Raw genomic sequence first — 13,636 nt, 5'->3', positions numbered from 1 at the left:
TCCTTCATTATGACCTTCCTTAGATCACCTTTTGGAACCACAATCCGGTCCTCGAAGAATAATGTGTCCTTGTCATCAATGCGATAGCACTTGTATTTGGATAAGCCCTTGGCAATACCGTGTTTCACCTTCTTCACCATGGTATCAAGGAGTTGTGCCTCACGAATTTGGTCTTCCAAAGTTGGAGTGACTTGAAGGTTGGCAAGAGAACCTTGAGGAACAACTTGGAGGTTGAGCTTGTGGAAAGCTTCGCAAAGATCCGGTTGGAATGGCTTGAGAATTAAGTTGTTGCAATAAGCCTTTCTTCTCAAAGCATCTGCAATTACATTGGCCTTGCCTAGAGTATATTCAATACTTGGATTGTACTCTTGAGTCATTTTGACCCAATGAGTTTTACTGAGGTTGAGGTTGGGTTGAGTGAAGATATACTTGAGGCTCTTGTGATTAGTGAAAATGTCCACTTGACTTCCCAACAAGAGATGTCTCCATGTTATTAATGCATGGACAACTGCCGCCAACTCAAGATCGTGAGTGGGGTAGTTCCTTTCGTTGGACTTCAACTGGCGAGAGGTATAAACCACAACTTTCTTCTCTTGCATTAACATGGCACCGAGACCTTGCAATGAGGCACCACAGAAAACTTCAAATGGCTTGGATTCATCAAGAGGAGTTAAGATAGGAGCTGAGACTAGCTTCTCTTTGAGAGTGTTGAAAGCAACGTCACACTCAGGAGTGCAGACATACTTGACATGCTTCTGAAGGAGGTTTGAAAGAGGCTTTGCAATCTTTCTAAAATTCTCAACGAATCTTGGGCAATAGCTTGCAAGACCAAGAAAACTACAGAGCTGCTTGACATTCTGAGGAGGCTCCCAGTTGACAATTGCAGAAACCTTCTCCGGATTAACGGCAATGCCCTTGGTGGAGATGATGTGGCCAAGGTAAAGAACTTCATCAAGCCAAAAATCGCATTTGGAAAACTTCACGTAGAATTGATACTCTTTGATCTTGTTGAGCACCAATTACAAATGTTTGGCATGAATCTTCTTATTCTTGGAGAACACCAAGGTATCTTCGAGATACACCAGGATGAATTCATTGGTGTAGGGGTTCAAGATGAAGTTCATCATACGAGAGAACGTTGTAGGAGCATTGACAAGGCCGAAAGACATGGCAGTATATTCATAAGAACCAAAGCTTGTTCTGAATGCTGTCTTGGGGATATCCTCTTCACAAATGCGAATCTGATGATAACCCATATGGAGGTCAAGCTTGGAAAAGACCTTTGCACCTTCAAGTTGCTCGAATAGTTCATTGATGTTGGGAAGTGGATACTTGTTCTTGATTGTCTTCTTGTTCAATGTACGGTAATCAACGCAAAGTCGGTCCGTGCCATCCTTCTTCTGGACAAAAAGAACACCACAACCCCACGGAGATGAACTCGGTCTGATCAAACCCAGATGCTCTTGTTCATCGAGTTGTTTCTTCGATTCTTTCAGCTCCTTTGGTCCAAGCTTGTATGGACGCTTGAAAACGGGTTCAGTACCAGGCTCAAGATCGATAACGAATTCAACTGGCCGGTGAGGAGGCATACCCGGAAGCTCTTCTAGAAAGACATCTTGGTACTCACAAACAATTGGAATTTGAGAAATTGCGTCTAACTCGCCCTTCTCCTTAAGAGAGAACAACTAAATGGTTTCGTCGCGAGCGGCATAGATGATCACATCCTCAGAAGAGTGTGTCAATTTAATTTCCCTGACAGCACAATCAAGTTGAGCCTTGTGCTTAGAAAGCCAGTCCATTCCAAGAACTAGATCAATATAAGAGTCGCCAAGAACAAATGGGGAAGCCGGCAATTTATAATTGCCCATCTTGATGGTAACATCAGGAATCATCGTGGTAGCCCTCATAGAAAAGCCTGGAGAAACAACTCCCATGGGTTTTCTCAACATCTCCGAAATGAAATCATGCTTAGCAACAAATGGTCTTGACATGAAACAATGCGATCACTACAAAAAAAGACACTTCCATGATGATACGTGTTTGTCACAGTAGGTCACGTTTTCTGTCATGCATGTACATCCATGAAAAATTTATGACAGAATCAAGATAGTCATACCTGTGCTGTCGTAGAAATGTTCCATGGCATTACCAAAATTATCATCATGGAAGCACTACTAGGAAAAACACTACCAGTAGCGTGGGTTTTTTGCATACCAGTAGTGCGGGTACCCGCGCTACTGCTACGTCGCTACAGCTATTTTTTAGCAGTAGCATGTTTTTTACCCCACGCTACTGCTAAATGATGATAGCAGTAGCGCTTGTTTTGAAACAACCGCTACTGGTAAAGGATGATAGTAGTAGCGCTTCTATGATACACCCACGCTACTAGTAACTAATTAAGATTTAAAAAATATAAAAATCTACCTATTCAGTGTAGAATACATTTCATAGTACTCACATACATGCATTTTATAATACGCACATTTTATGCATATAGTCAATCATACACATCTACTATAGATAATTAATACATACATATTTATATATATACAATATACACCACACCTATAGGTCATCGTCGCTGGCGCCTCCACAAGACCATGTTTGATGGTGTAGATGTCGTCATCATCGCCGCTGCCGCAGCATCGTAAGGATGCCGTCGTCGTCGTCACCGCCGCAGCCCCATGACGATGTCGATCTCGTCGTCGTCATCGTCGCCGTCGTAGCCCCATGTTGATATCATCGTCGTCGCCGCCGCAGCTTCGTGTCCATGTGTTCCCTACTAGGAACTCACAAATCCTAGAATTAAACAATCAACCAAGATAGTGCTAGGCATGACCACAAGTAAAAGGAGATAAGGAATTCCAAGGCAGTACGAAATCTTGTTATTGATTCTGAATACAAGCTTTTGAGGCAAATTGCAACAAGCAAAGGCTATGCACCAAGTAGAAATAATTCCTAGGTCATTTGCAAGCAAGCAAGCAAGAAGGCATCAGCAAATTGCATCAGTTCAACCAAATAATTTATTACAATTCACGCTCATTAAGTTAAGATTCCTTCTCATCTAGCAATTTAAAGGGGCTCATGCCAAAAATATATGCTTAATTCCTCACTGGCTATTCAATGTAAATGGTCCAGGAATGAACATGGTTACCATGGATAAAGTTGCAATTCCTAAAGTTGATCATCTCTTCGTTTTGCGAGGAAAAGATATCATTTTTAGAAAGCGTACAACTACAAATATCTTCTTATCATCTTAGCTAAGCGATACAGTTAAAAGATAAACATGCACAATCATTTTTTTAGAATATAAACAAGCACAATCAATATGTGAAAACACCAACTCTTTACATAAAACAAAGATGGAGCATTCGGATATTCAATCATTATGTGGCACTAACCCTCTTGAGAATGCTGACTCGATCTCTACAATCGATCCATAGCTCGCTCATTCTCATGTTCATCTATCTCATGTGAAGAATAAGCTGGTGCTCGTATTCCACGTTCTTCAATGCCATCAAAGAGAGCAGTTCTGGTGCTTCGGTAGCTATGAAAAGTGTAGAGAATAGTCATATAAGAATGCATATAGATTTGACAAGTGCAAAAACGTCTTATATCTATTCTGTTTTATTTCTATAAATGTACATAAAGAATTGATTACTTTGGTTCTATAGGTACCATCTTCCTTCTTTTGTTCACACAAAAGAAAAGCCTACTGGTCAGCCTAATCATGACCACCTTAAGATTTTTTATAAATGCACACAAGATCACTAAAAATATATTTAAATTATTCGCAACAGATAAAAGTACCCAGTTCCGATTCATCTGCTAGCCAACAAACTAAACGATGCTTCAGATTTGTAATTATGTGACTATGTTGCGGACCCCTTGCTCATCGTATGATTAAAATAGAACCTTAGCAGACCCTAGAGTCGACTGCTTTAGATGTTCAGTTATATTCGGAAAAGCATGATGTGTCTTCAAATGAAATGGTTACGGAAAAAGGATCTCACCTTGTTCTAGCAGATCACATGTAGTGATCCATAAACATAGTAAATGTTCTCTAAAATCATTGGATCCGGCTTCGTGGTCCCGTTGGATGGTGATGCAAACACATGATTTTTTTGAGAATTATGTAGCAAACCTGCAATGCACAAAAGAGATCAAATGGTTAGCAAACCTGTTGTTCGTCCTGAAGCTAGTTTTGTCATTTTTTTATGTACTAAAATCTTTTTATCAGTCATCACTCAAGGGAGCTTTTCATTATTTTACTCTCTAGTATGTGAATGCAGTGAAATTACTCCTCCCAACGAAGACAAATAGAGTTGCCTGATTTTTTTATAGCAGTAATTCTTTTGAACTGTTCTAAAATCTTTGCATCTCGCACATCAAGGAACTTCAACTAAATATAGTGTCCTTGCATGAGCTGCATCCAACTAAATGTTATTATTTTCTAATGAGCTGAACTCTATAATGAAGACAGAAGCTGATATAGATAGACAGCCATGTCTAATTGATTGGAGTAATAGTGCTCAACAAGTCTAATTGTATATTTCTGTTCTGACAAAGCATACCAGGCCCTTTCTGCCTTTCCTCTATTTTAAAACTCTTGGTATTTAAATCATTTTATCACAACTTCATAACCATTCAATCTTTCACCTTTGCATACCACCTACGAGAAAGATTTAGGCCGCCGAGCATAAGCACAAACAGGTTGTGCACGGAGGAAGGAACTTAGTGGAACAGAAGGAAAAAAGGCTGCTAGGCATAAACACAAACAAGTTGCGAGCAATATTGCACAGAGGAAGGAAAGTAGTGGAACAGAAGGAAAAAAAAGCGCGGGGAGAGAAGGAAGAAGGGGAGAGGAGAGGGCATGAATCGAGGGAAGAGGAGATCTCACCGCACCAGAGTTGGACGCAGCCGAAACCCTAGCCGCAGGGAGGGGTCGTGTGCGAGCGCTTGCTGCCGCGAGGAGCGGATTTTGCCAGAGGGAAGGAAGAACCGTCGCGAGGAGAGCTCGTGGGTGTACCGCGCTCCGGCGAGGTCCGCCGGAAGTAGCCGGAATCGCCCGGAGTTGGTGGAGGCGGCGAGGGTTCGCGGGAGGCAGAGGAGAAAATAAGGGAACGATGTAGGCTATTCGCTGGGCTGGGTTGGTTGTCTCGATGGGCTGGGCTAGTTGTAGCGCATTACGTGACTCGCGCTACGACTATGTCTCTAGTGCTAGCGCGGCCCAGCAAACCCTCGCTACTACTATCACTTGTCTGTGGGGCACGATCGAGGATATTTACTAATAGCGTGCTCAAAAGAAACCAACGCTACTGATAAGACATGCCAGCAGCGTGCTTTCTACCTAGCGCTACTGGTAATTACCAGTAGCGTGGGGGCCCAAACAAACGCTACTGATAAACTTCTATGTATAAGCATTTTCCTAGTAGTGAAGTGTCCACTTCCATGACGATAAATCATGCGTCAAGGAAGTGCTTTCGTCAAGGGTGACCGACACGTGGCATCCACCGTAACGGAACGTCGTTAATCTATCGGGTCTGGTTTTGGATCCGATAACCTGCTAACAGCCTAGACCAATGAGGATTTTCCACGTGTAAAATTCTCATCGGCCGGAGGAAACACGTGTTGGCTCACCGTTGGGACAGATGTCATTCATTCATTGGACAGGAGGCGCCTATGATATGTCGACATGTGGCATGGCCCAACAGAGGCCCATTTCGGTGAAAAGGCCGGCCCTTTTGACTTGGTCAAAAGGTAACCGGCCGGCCCATGGAAAGCATGTTAACGGCATGTTTGTATATAGCCCATTTACGGCCTGCTACCTCATGGCCTGTTACGTCCTATTCGAATTAAGCCTAGTAGCTTCATCTGGGCCTTCCAATATGATTCCAGCCCATTGTAACTTCCGTCCCATGTATGGCCCATGATGTCTTTCGGCGCATACGAGGCCATTTGTAACTCTTGGCCCATTAATGGCCCGGAATGAACAGTGTACCCCGTTATACCCATTAACGGCCCATTATTCCATTGGGACATTTCCAATCCGTGTTATCTTTCGGCCTTTTCAGGGCCCATTTATTCTTGGGCTCATTTCCAACATTCGGTTACTTACGGCCTATCATTGGCCTTTTCTTCTTGTGGGCGAAATTCAGCCCGTGGTTACAACCGGCCCATTTGCGGCCCGTTACTCCATTGGTCCTTTTTCCTAATGTTATAAAATAAGGCCGATTAACGAAGGCCTATTATTGTCGGCCCATGAACAAACGATTCCAAATCTAGCCCATTTACGGCCCATAATGTGGTCTGTTATTGGCCCATGTTTGGCCTATCGATCATACGACACGTAGAAGGCCCATTGATGCTACGGCCTGTAGAAGGCCCATTCTTTCCATGGCCCTAAGAACGCTCGGTTTCTATGGACCGCAGGAGGCCCATGGTAACTACAGTAAATATGTAGCCCATGGTTTTTATGGCCTAGTTTTAAAAAATAGGTTATTGCGGCCACTAGCAAACCGCGGAAAAAGAACTGCACTGACTACATGCAAACAAATAAACAAGACAACAAGGAAATAAATAAGCAAGCACCTCACACTAGGCTATCACGACTATTGCACATATTACATCCACTTGGCATCAAAGTTCACCACCAGTGCAAATATAGGGAACAAAACAACATATCATATACACTGGTTGTCAAAGTTGGTGACCAGTGCAAATAAACGCTGCAGCAAAACAAGTCCAGAACTGAAACCACATCAGAAGAGCTCAAGAAACAATATCCTGGGTATCCATAATGCTGGCAAGATGCTTAGCAAGCTTATTAACTTTCTCTTGTTTGGCTCTTAAATCCTCCAGCAATTGCTGTTGCACTAGAAAGTATGCATCTGAATTCTGCTGGGACTTCCTCAGTCCTTTGGCTTCCTGTCGCATAACATCTGATCGATGTCTTTCAACTTGAAGTTGAGACTCAAAAAGCCGAACTGATTCAGGCAGTGAGTTCAAAGAGCTGGTGCCAGCAGTAGTAGCCAGTACCTCGAACACTACATCAAGATAGGACTTTGGGGTTTTCTTAGTGTCTTCAATATAGTTTTTATCAGCTTTCTTGGAGACCAACAGGGATGTCTAACTATCTTGAACTTTATCTGCATTACTGCCTTTACCATTGCATAACGGGGTACTCTTCTCCAATATTTTATCTGCGTTCTAAAAGAGAAACAAACAAACATATCACAGGTTTACAATGTAGCATAGGAAACTCATTTTGGTAAACCAGTTCAGTAGTAAGGTGGACATGATAACAACATGAAAGAAACATATATCTATGTAGTATGGTCACTGTATGGTCTATATCATTCTAGTTTATGTTGCCAAATCAAGATAGATACAAATTGAATCATATCTATTTAAGAAAAAGCAGCATAGAAAAAATATAAGTGTGCGAAACTAAACAGCAATAACAACACTAGTAATGTGCATGGCATGAGAACATAACTGTTTATTCAACTGAAACTGAAATCAACATAGAGCAAGTTACAAGAGCAAACACATTAAAGAAACAATTTTAAAACATACCTGTTGCACCATTGGAGTTTCAATTGCATCCTTCAATTTGAAATTGGTTGGTATGAGTAAATACAGTGATGCAAGAGCAAAGTAGTATGAACCATAGCTACGGAACCTGACCTGAGAATAATTCTTCTTCTGCTTTAAGCGTTGACTTGGGGTTCGGAGTGGTGGTCCTCGTGCTTTGGGCACTGCAGTTACCTTACTAACTGCTTGTGTTTGGGTGCTCTGTGGTGGAGACGGTGTTGTGTCAACTGGAACTATGTTACTATCTGCTGGGGTTGGGGTTAGAAGGGGTGTAGCTGGTTCTCTGTCCAACTGGGTAGGGGTACAATCTGCATGAGTCTGAGTTATGTGTGGTGGGTCTGGTTCTTGGGCAAGTACAACCGTGGTTCTATCTGCATCGACAGGTAGCACAATCTTTTCTGAAGACCGTGTTTTTACTCGCACAGATACTGCCATCACCCCTCCAGTTGAAATGGCTGATAAATAAGAAAAGTAATTGAATGTACAGACATTGTAAGATAGACAGGTGCAACGGATAGTAGGGAAGAAAACAGGGCATGAAATAATTCACATTTATGTTGTCTAACCAAACAGAATAGCAGGACATAATTTCACATATATGATCGCTAATTAAACAGGATAGCATGACACAATTTCAAATGTATGATGGCTAACTAAACAGGATAGAATGAAATAATTTAAAATATGATGATTATGTAAACAGGATGAGATGATATAACTATATTATGTCTTTAAAAAATGGATTGGCATGCCATAATTCAGATACATGCTGTCTATGTAAACATCTTGGCATGATATAATTCAAGTATATGAATTATATACTAAGCAAGTGAGCAGAGGGCAATCACATATATGATGTGTCCACTAAGGAGATGGCATTCAATATTGTGCATATGATGTAAAAACTAAGCATTGCAATACAACATATGCATGATATGAGTAATATAACCCTACCAAGTTTGAGCATCTACCTCTGAATCCTCCTCTGAAGAGCTATCTGTAACCAGCAAGATTTCTGCTTCAGCAGGTAGCATTGTCTACTCCGAAGACCTTGTTTTCACTCCAGATTTCTCCATTACCAATTCAAATGGCTGATGCACTGGAAGAGCAGTTGAATATACAAACATTGTCGACAAATGCAACAAGAAATGCAAAGAAAGGACGACATGCTATAATTCACATATATGGCGCTTGGCTAAACAGCATGGCATTGCATAATTCACATATATAATGCCTTGCAACAAGATAGCATTGCATAATTCACATATATAATGTCTTGCAACAAGATGGCATCGCATAATTCACATATATGGTAATTAGACACTAAACAGGTGGCATTCACACAAAGCATGTCTAAACTAAGCGAATGACATAGCAATGCAAGATACCATACGCATGATATGAGCAACATAACCCTGCCAACTTAGAGCATGCACCTCGGGGGGGGGGATAGGACTGGTCATCTGTCTCTGAATCCTCCTCTGACGAGCTATTTGTAACCAGCAAGACATGCTCTTCGTCAGATAGCATTGTCTGCTCTGAAGACCTTGTTTCCACTTCAGATTTTTCCATGACCGTGCCGAATGGCTGATGCACAGGAAGAGTAATTGAATGTACTAAAATTGTTGACAAATTTAACACGTAATAAAAAAATGATGGCATGATATAATTCACATATAAGATGACTGGCTAACCAGGGTGGCATTGCAAAATTAACATATATGATGCCTTGATAAACAAGATGGCATTGCATGATTCACATATACTGTAAGTGCATCTAGTGCCCCCCCTAGTTGGTTTTGGAGTATTGACGACAAACCTAGTTGAGGGACTAATGTGTTTGTGAGAATTGCAGGATAACACAGGTAGAAGTCCCTCATTGATTCGGTTTTCCTACCAGAGATGACCCCTAAAAATGTATGAAGACATTGAAGTCAAAGGTGGTATATGAAGATATTCACATTGAAGACTATGACAAGAGATGACACCACATGAAGCCTATGGAGCTCGAAGACTTAGATCTTTCGTAGGTCTCTTTCTTCTGTGTTGAGTCATAGGAACCACCGTACTGTTAAGTGGGGTCCAAGAGAACCAGTCAGAATGACTGAAGTGATGCTTAAACAAAACCTATGTCTTCGAGTGAAGACTTTGAGAGCGAATCTTGTCCAGAGTCGGGCAAGTCAGCTTTGCTCGAAGCCCAAGTAAAGTTGTCGTGTGAGTTTGAAATCTGACCGTTGGAACACGTGTCAGTTCCTTAGTGACCCAGGGTCATTTCGGACAAATCAGGTCGGGTTGCCAAGTGGCTATAAATAGCCCACCCCCTACAACCATAAACGGTTGGCTGCTCAGATTCAGAGTACGGCTTTTGTCGTTTGAGAGCAACCCACCTCGAAGCCTTTGAGAGAGAATTCCTTGCGAGGATAAAGCCCTAACCACCCAGAGCCAAAGAGAATTAGGCATCACTTAAGTCTTCTTGTCTGTGTGATCTGAAGACTTATTACACTTGAGGACTATGCATCCTCCAGCCGGTTAGGCGTCGCGTTCTGAGCATCCAAGAGACATTGTGGATTGCCGGTGAATGAAGTCTGTGAAGGTTTGGGAGTCTACCTTGAAGACTTACCAGAGTGATTGGACGAGGTCTGTGTGACCTTAGCTCAAGGGGAATACGGTGAGGACTGGGTGTCCTGAGCTGCGTGTTCAGGACTGGGTGTCCGGGACTGTGTGTCCTAAGGTTTAAATACCTAGCCGCCCTAACCAGACGTACAGTTGTCACAGCAACTGGAAACTGGTCCAACAAATCATTGTCTTCAGCGAGTCACTGGTTTCATCTTCCCTTCCCTTTACTTACTGTTACTCCTTGTGAAGTCATTGTATGTTCGCACTATCTTTTGTCTTCACTAAGTGACTGCGTGTTCTGTGTGGCTTCACAATATCTTCCTACCTGATCCTTACTACATTGCTGCTATTAGTCATTGTGCTTTCACTCTATTGAATACTTGACTATGGCTTGCCTAGTGTAGTCTACCTTCCGCTGCAGGGTAATAGGTTTATTTCTATCATTTGTCTTCTAACTTCCACGTTTTGAAGACTTCCATAAAAATCGCCTATTCACCCCCCCTCTAGTCGATATAACGCACTTTCAATTGGTATCAGAGCAAGGTGCTCCCTTGTTCTGTGTGATTCGGTTTAACCACCTGGAGTTTTAGCTATGTCGACTGCAGGGATAATTAAAGTCTCCGCTGCGTGCCCCATCTTCGATGGAACTCAATATGCCTACTGGAAGAATAAGATGCGCATGCATCTTTAAGCCATTGACGTCGACCTATGGTATGTCGTCAAGAACGGCGTTCCCAAGGCTGGATAAGGTGTCACTGCTGCTGATGTCAAGAAGTTCGTTCAACTGGACTCTACTGCCAAGAATATCATCTGTGGTCATCTGACCAAAGGACAGTATGGCCGTGTGAGTGCTTTGGAAACATCTAAGCTGGTCTGGGACTGGCTCTCCAAGGTCAATGAAGGCGTCTCAACCCAGAGAGATCAGAGAATCAGTGTCCTTTGAAACCTCTTCAACCGCTTCAAGCGAAATGACAATGAGAATGTCCAGCTCACATTTGACCGACTCACTGACATCACAAATGAGCTTCAAGCCCTCGGCGCTACTGAGATCACCAAACATGAAGTCGTCAAGATACTACTGAGATCACTTGATAGTTCGTTTGACACCCTAGCCCTGATGATTCAAGAACGTCCTGATTTCAAGACAATCGATCCGTCTGACATACTTGTTCGGCTCAACACACATGAGTTTCAGCTTTCTGAGAAAAGAGATATCTACGGTCCAAACTATGGGCGAACTCGTGCCTTGAAGGCAAAAGCTGTCTCCTCATCTGAAGAAGAATCTGACAGCAGTTCGGATGATCCTGAAGACATTGGAAGGGAACTTGCTATGCTTGTGAAGAAGTTCCAAAAATTCACCAAGAATAAAGGTTTCAGAGAGTCTTCCCGATCAAGCTCAAGGAATGATGAAGCTTCTACTCACGACTACAAGAAGAAAACATGTCACAAGTGCAAGAAACCTGGCCACTTCATCTCTGAGTGTCCACAGTGGGACAATGAGAACAAAAAGAAGAAGAAGAGCAAGGAATATGACTCTGACGACAAGAAGAAGAAGAAATACTCAAAGTCTTCTTCCAAGTCTTCCTCAAAGTCTTCATCACACAAGAAGAGCTCATCTGGCAAGGCACGTGCGTTTGTTGGCAAGGAAATGGATTCAGAGGAGGAGTCTGCTTCTGAGGAGGTGGAGGTGGAGTCTGAGGAGGAGTCCGATTCAGGCGTCGCAAGTCTGGCTACAGCATACGTTGCCAAGTCCATCTTCAACACTGAAGACAATGACTTCATCACCGACACCGATGCAAATGACAAGGACTACTCCACTTCTACCTACTGCTTCATGGCACGCGGTGCCAAGGTAAACACACGCACTACTCACTATCAAACATCTAGTGACGATGACTCTGATTGTGGTTCAAAACCCAGCTACAAAACACTTGCTAAAATTGCAACTGAACAACAGAAAGCTATGGAACATATTCAAAAACTGTTAGACAGAAGCGATGATCTGTTAGGTGCTGAAATGACTCGATCTGAATCCTTAATTGAAGACATAAAAAATCTTCATGTTAAGTATCAGGAACTTGAAAGTCTTCATGAAACTCTCTCAACAACTCATGAGAAGCTTTCCTATGATTATCTTCAAAGGAAGCAAGATCTTGAGAAATTGAGAGCGGCTCATGAAGATCTTCAAAAGGAAAATGAGTCACTTCGCGCCAAACAGATCAGTTCCGCTCAGGAAGGACTTGAACCACCATGTCTTAAATGCATTGAGCGTGATAATGCTACTTCTGTTGCTGAATGTTCTACTGCTACTGCTATTGCAATATCTTCAACTGTTGATGTGGTAACTAACCCCTCTGCTAAGAATACCACTACTATTGCTGATGAGAATGCTAGGTTGAAGACATTGCTTGAAACAGGGATGTACAAAAGTCTTAAAGGGCATCAGACACTATGTGATGTCCTCAAAAAGCACATTCTGAACCGAAACCCGAGGAAAGAGGGTGTTGGGTTCGTAAGGAAAATGAATACTGATGGCTCTTACTGGAAACCTGAGCAGTACCCCAAAACCATGTGGGTTGCTGCAAAGGAACCTTCAGCAGATCCATCCAATCTATCTGGCTTCACTTGTGCTAACCCCATTATCATTGATGAATCCCTTGATGCAAACTATAAACTGTTTAAGAATCAGAATGGTGAAGTGTTTGCCAGGTACATTGGTACTAACTGCAGGAATGGACCGCCTATGAAGAAGATCTAGGTTCCGAAAAGGTGTCTGGAGAATCTTCCTGTGAATGTCATCATGACACCTCACGTGAAGAAGACAAACCTCAGGCCAAAGGCTTCATACGGTCCAAAGGCTCCATACAGACAGAGGACTCACCCGAGTCGCACTAACGCAAATGTTTTGCAGGGAAACCATACTCAGGCATATGAATATGAGAGCGGTTCATCAAACCGCCATGTTCATAAGACCAAGAACTATTCTGCTTATTCTTATGAGTACTATTGTCCACCTGCAAGACTGTTTGCTAGGGCTCCAAAGCCAAAGTTCTCAGATGCTGCACTTAGACTTATTGCTTCTAAGCCACCCTTGAAGATGTGGGTGGCTAAGAAAGCTTAACTCTCTTTTGCAGGGGAAGGTCTCCAGCAGAAAACCAAAATCGTCTGACGCTATTGCTGGGGACCTTAAACATCTTGTAGGGCGCAAGATCAAATGCCCAAATGGTCTTACTATGTACTTCATTCCTAAATCGCTTGCTACTCTCCCTATTAGTCCTAATCTGGATCTAAGCTTTCATAACCCACTAGTTCGTCAAATGTTTTTGCTTCACAATGCTCTTCATGAAGCCTATCCCCCTAACTGCACTGTAGGGTACGACAGCAGCGTCTTCAGAATGGATTATTGATAGTGGGTGTACAAATC

At 42.6% G+C, this 13,636-nt stretch overlaps 1 long non-coding RNA gene across 3 annotated transcripts; it reads right to left on the bottom strand.

Moving 5' to 3' along the window:
- Window positions 1–2,390: 2,390 nt before the first annotated feature.
- Window positions 2,391–5,167, bottom strand: LOC125516704 (uncharacterized). 3 transcript variants are annotated; one of them, XR_007287380.2, is made up of 4 exons: window positions 4,901–5,167; window positions 4,014–4,144; window positions 3,402–3,547; window positions 2,391–2,799 (listed from the first exon to the last, which is right to left on the bottom strand). It is a non-coding gene; the product is annotated as an uncharacterized LOC125516704 (long non-coding RNA). The 3 variants fall into 3 exon arrangements; XR_007287381.2 differs by having other exon boundaries at window positions 2,394–2,782; XR_007287379.2 differs by having other exon boundaries at window positions 2,403–2,779.
- Window positions 5,168–13,636: the final 8,469 nt, after the last annotated feature.

The sequence above is a fragment of the Triticum urartu genome, chromosome 6A (assembly GCF_056163025.1).
Source record: "Triticum urartu cultivar PI428250 chromosome 6A, HENAU_Tu73, whole genome shotgun sequence".
In the NCBI taxonomy this organism is placed as follows: Eukaryota; Viridiplantae; Streptophyta; class Magnoliopsida; order Poales; family Poaceae; genus Triticum; species Triticum urartu.
Note: the sequence above shows the minus strand (reverse complement) of the source record. Positions and strands in the feature narration are given on the sequence as shown.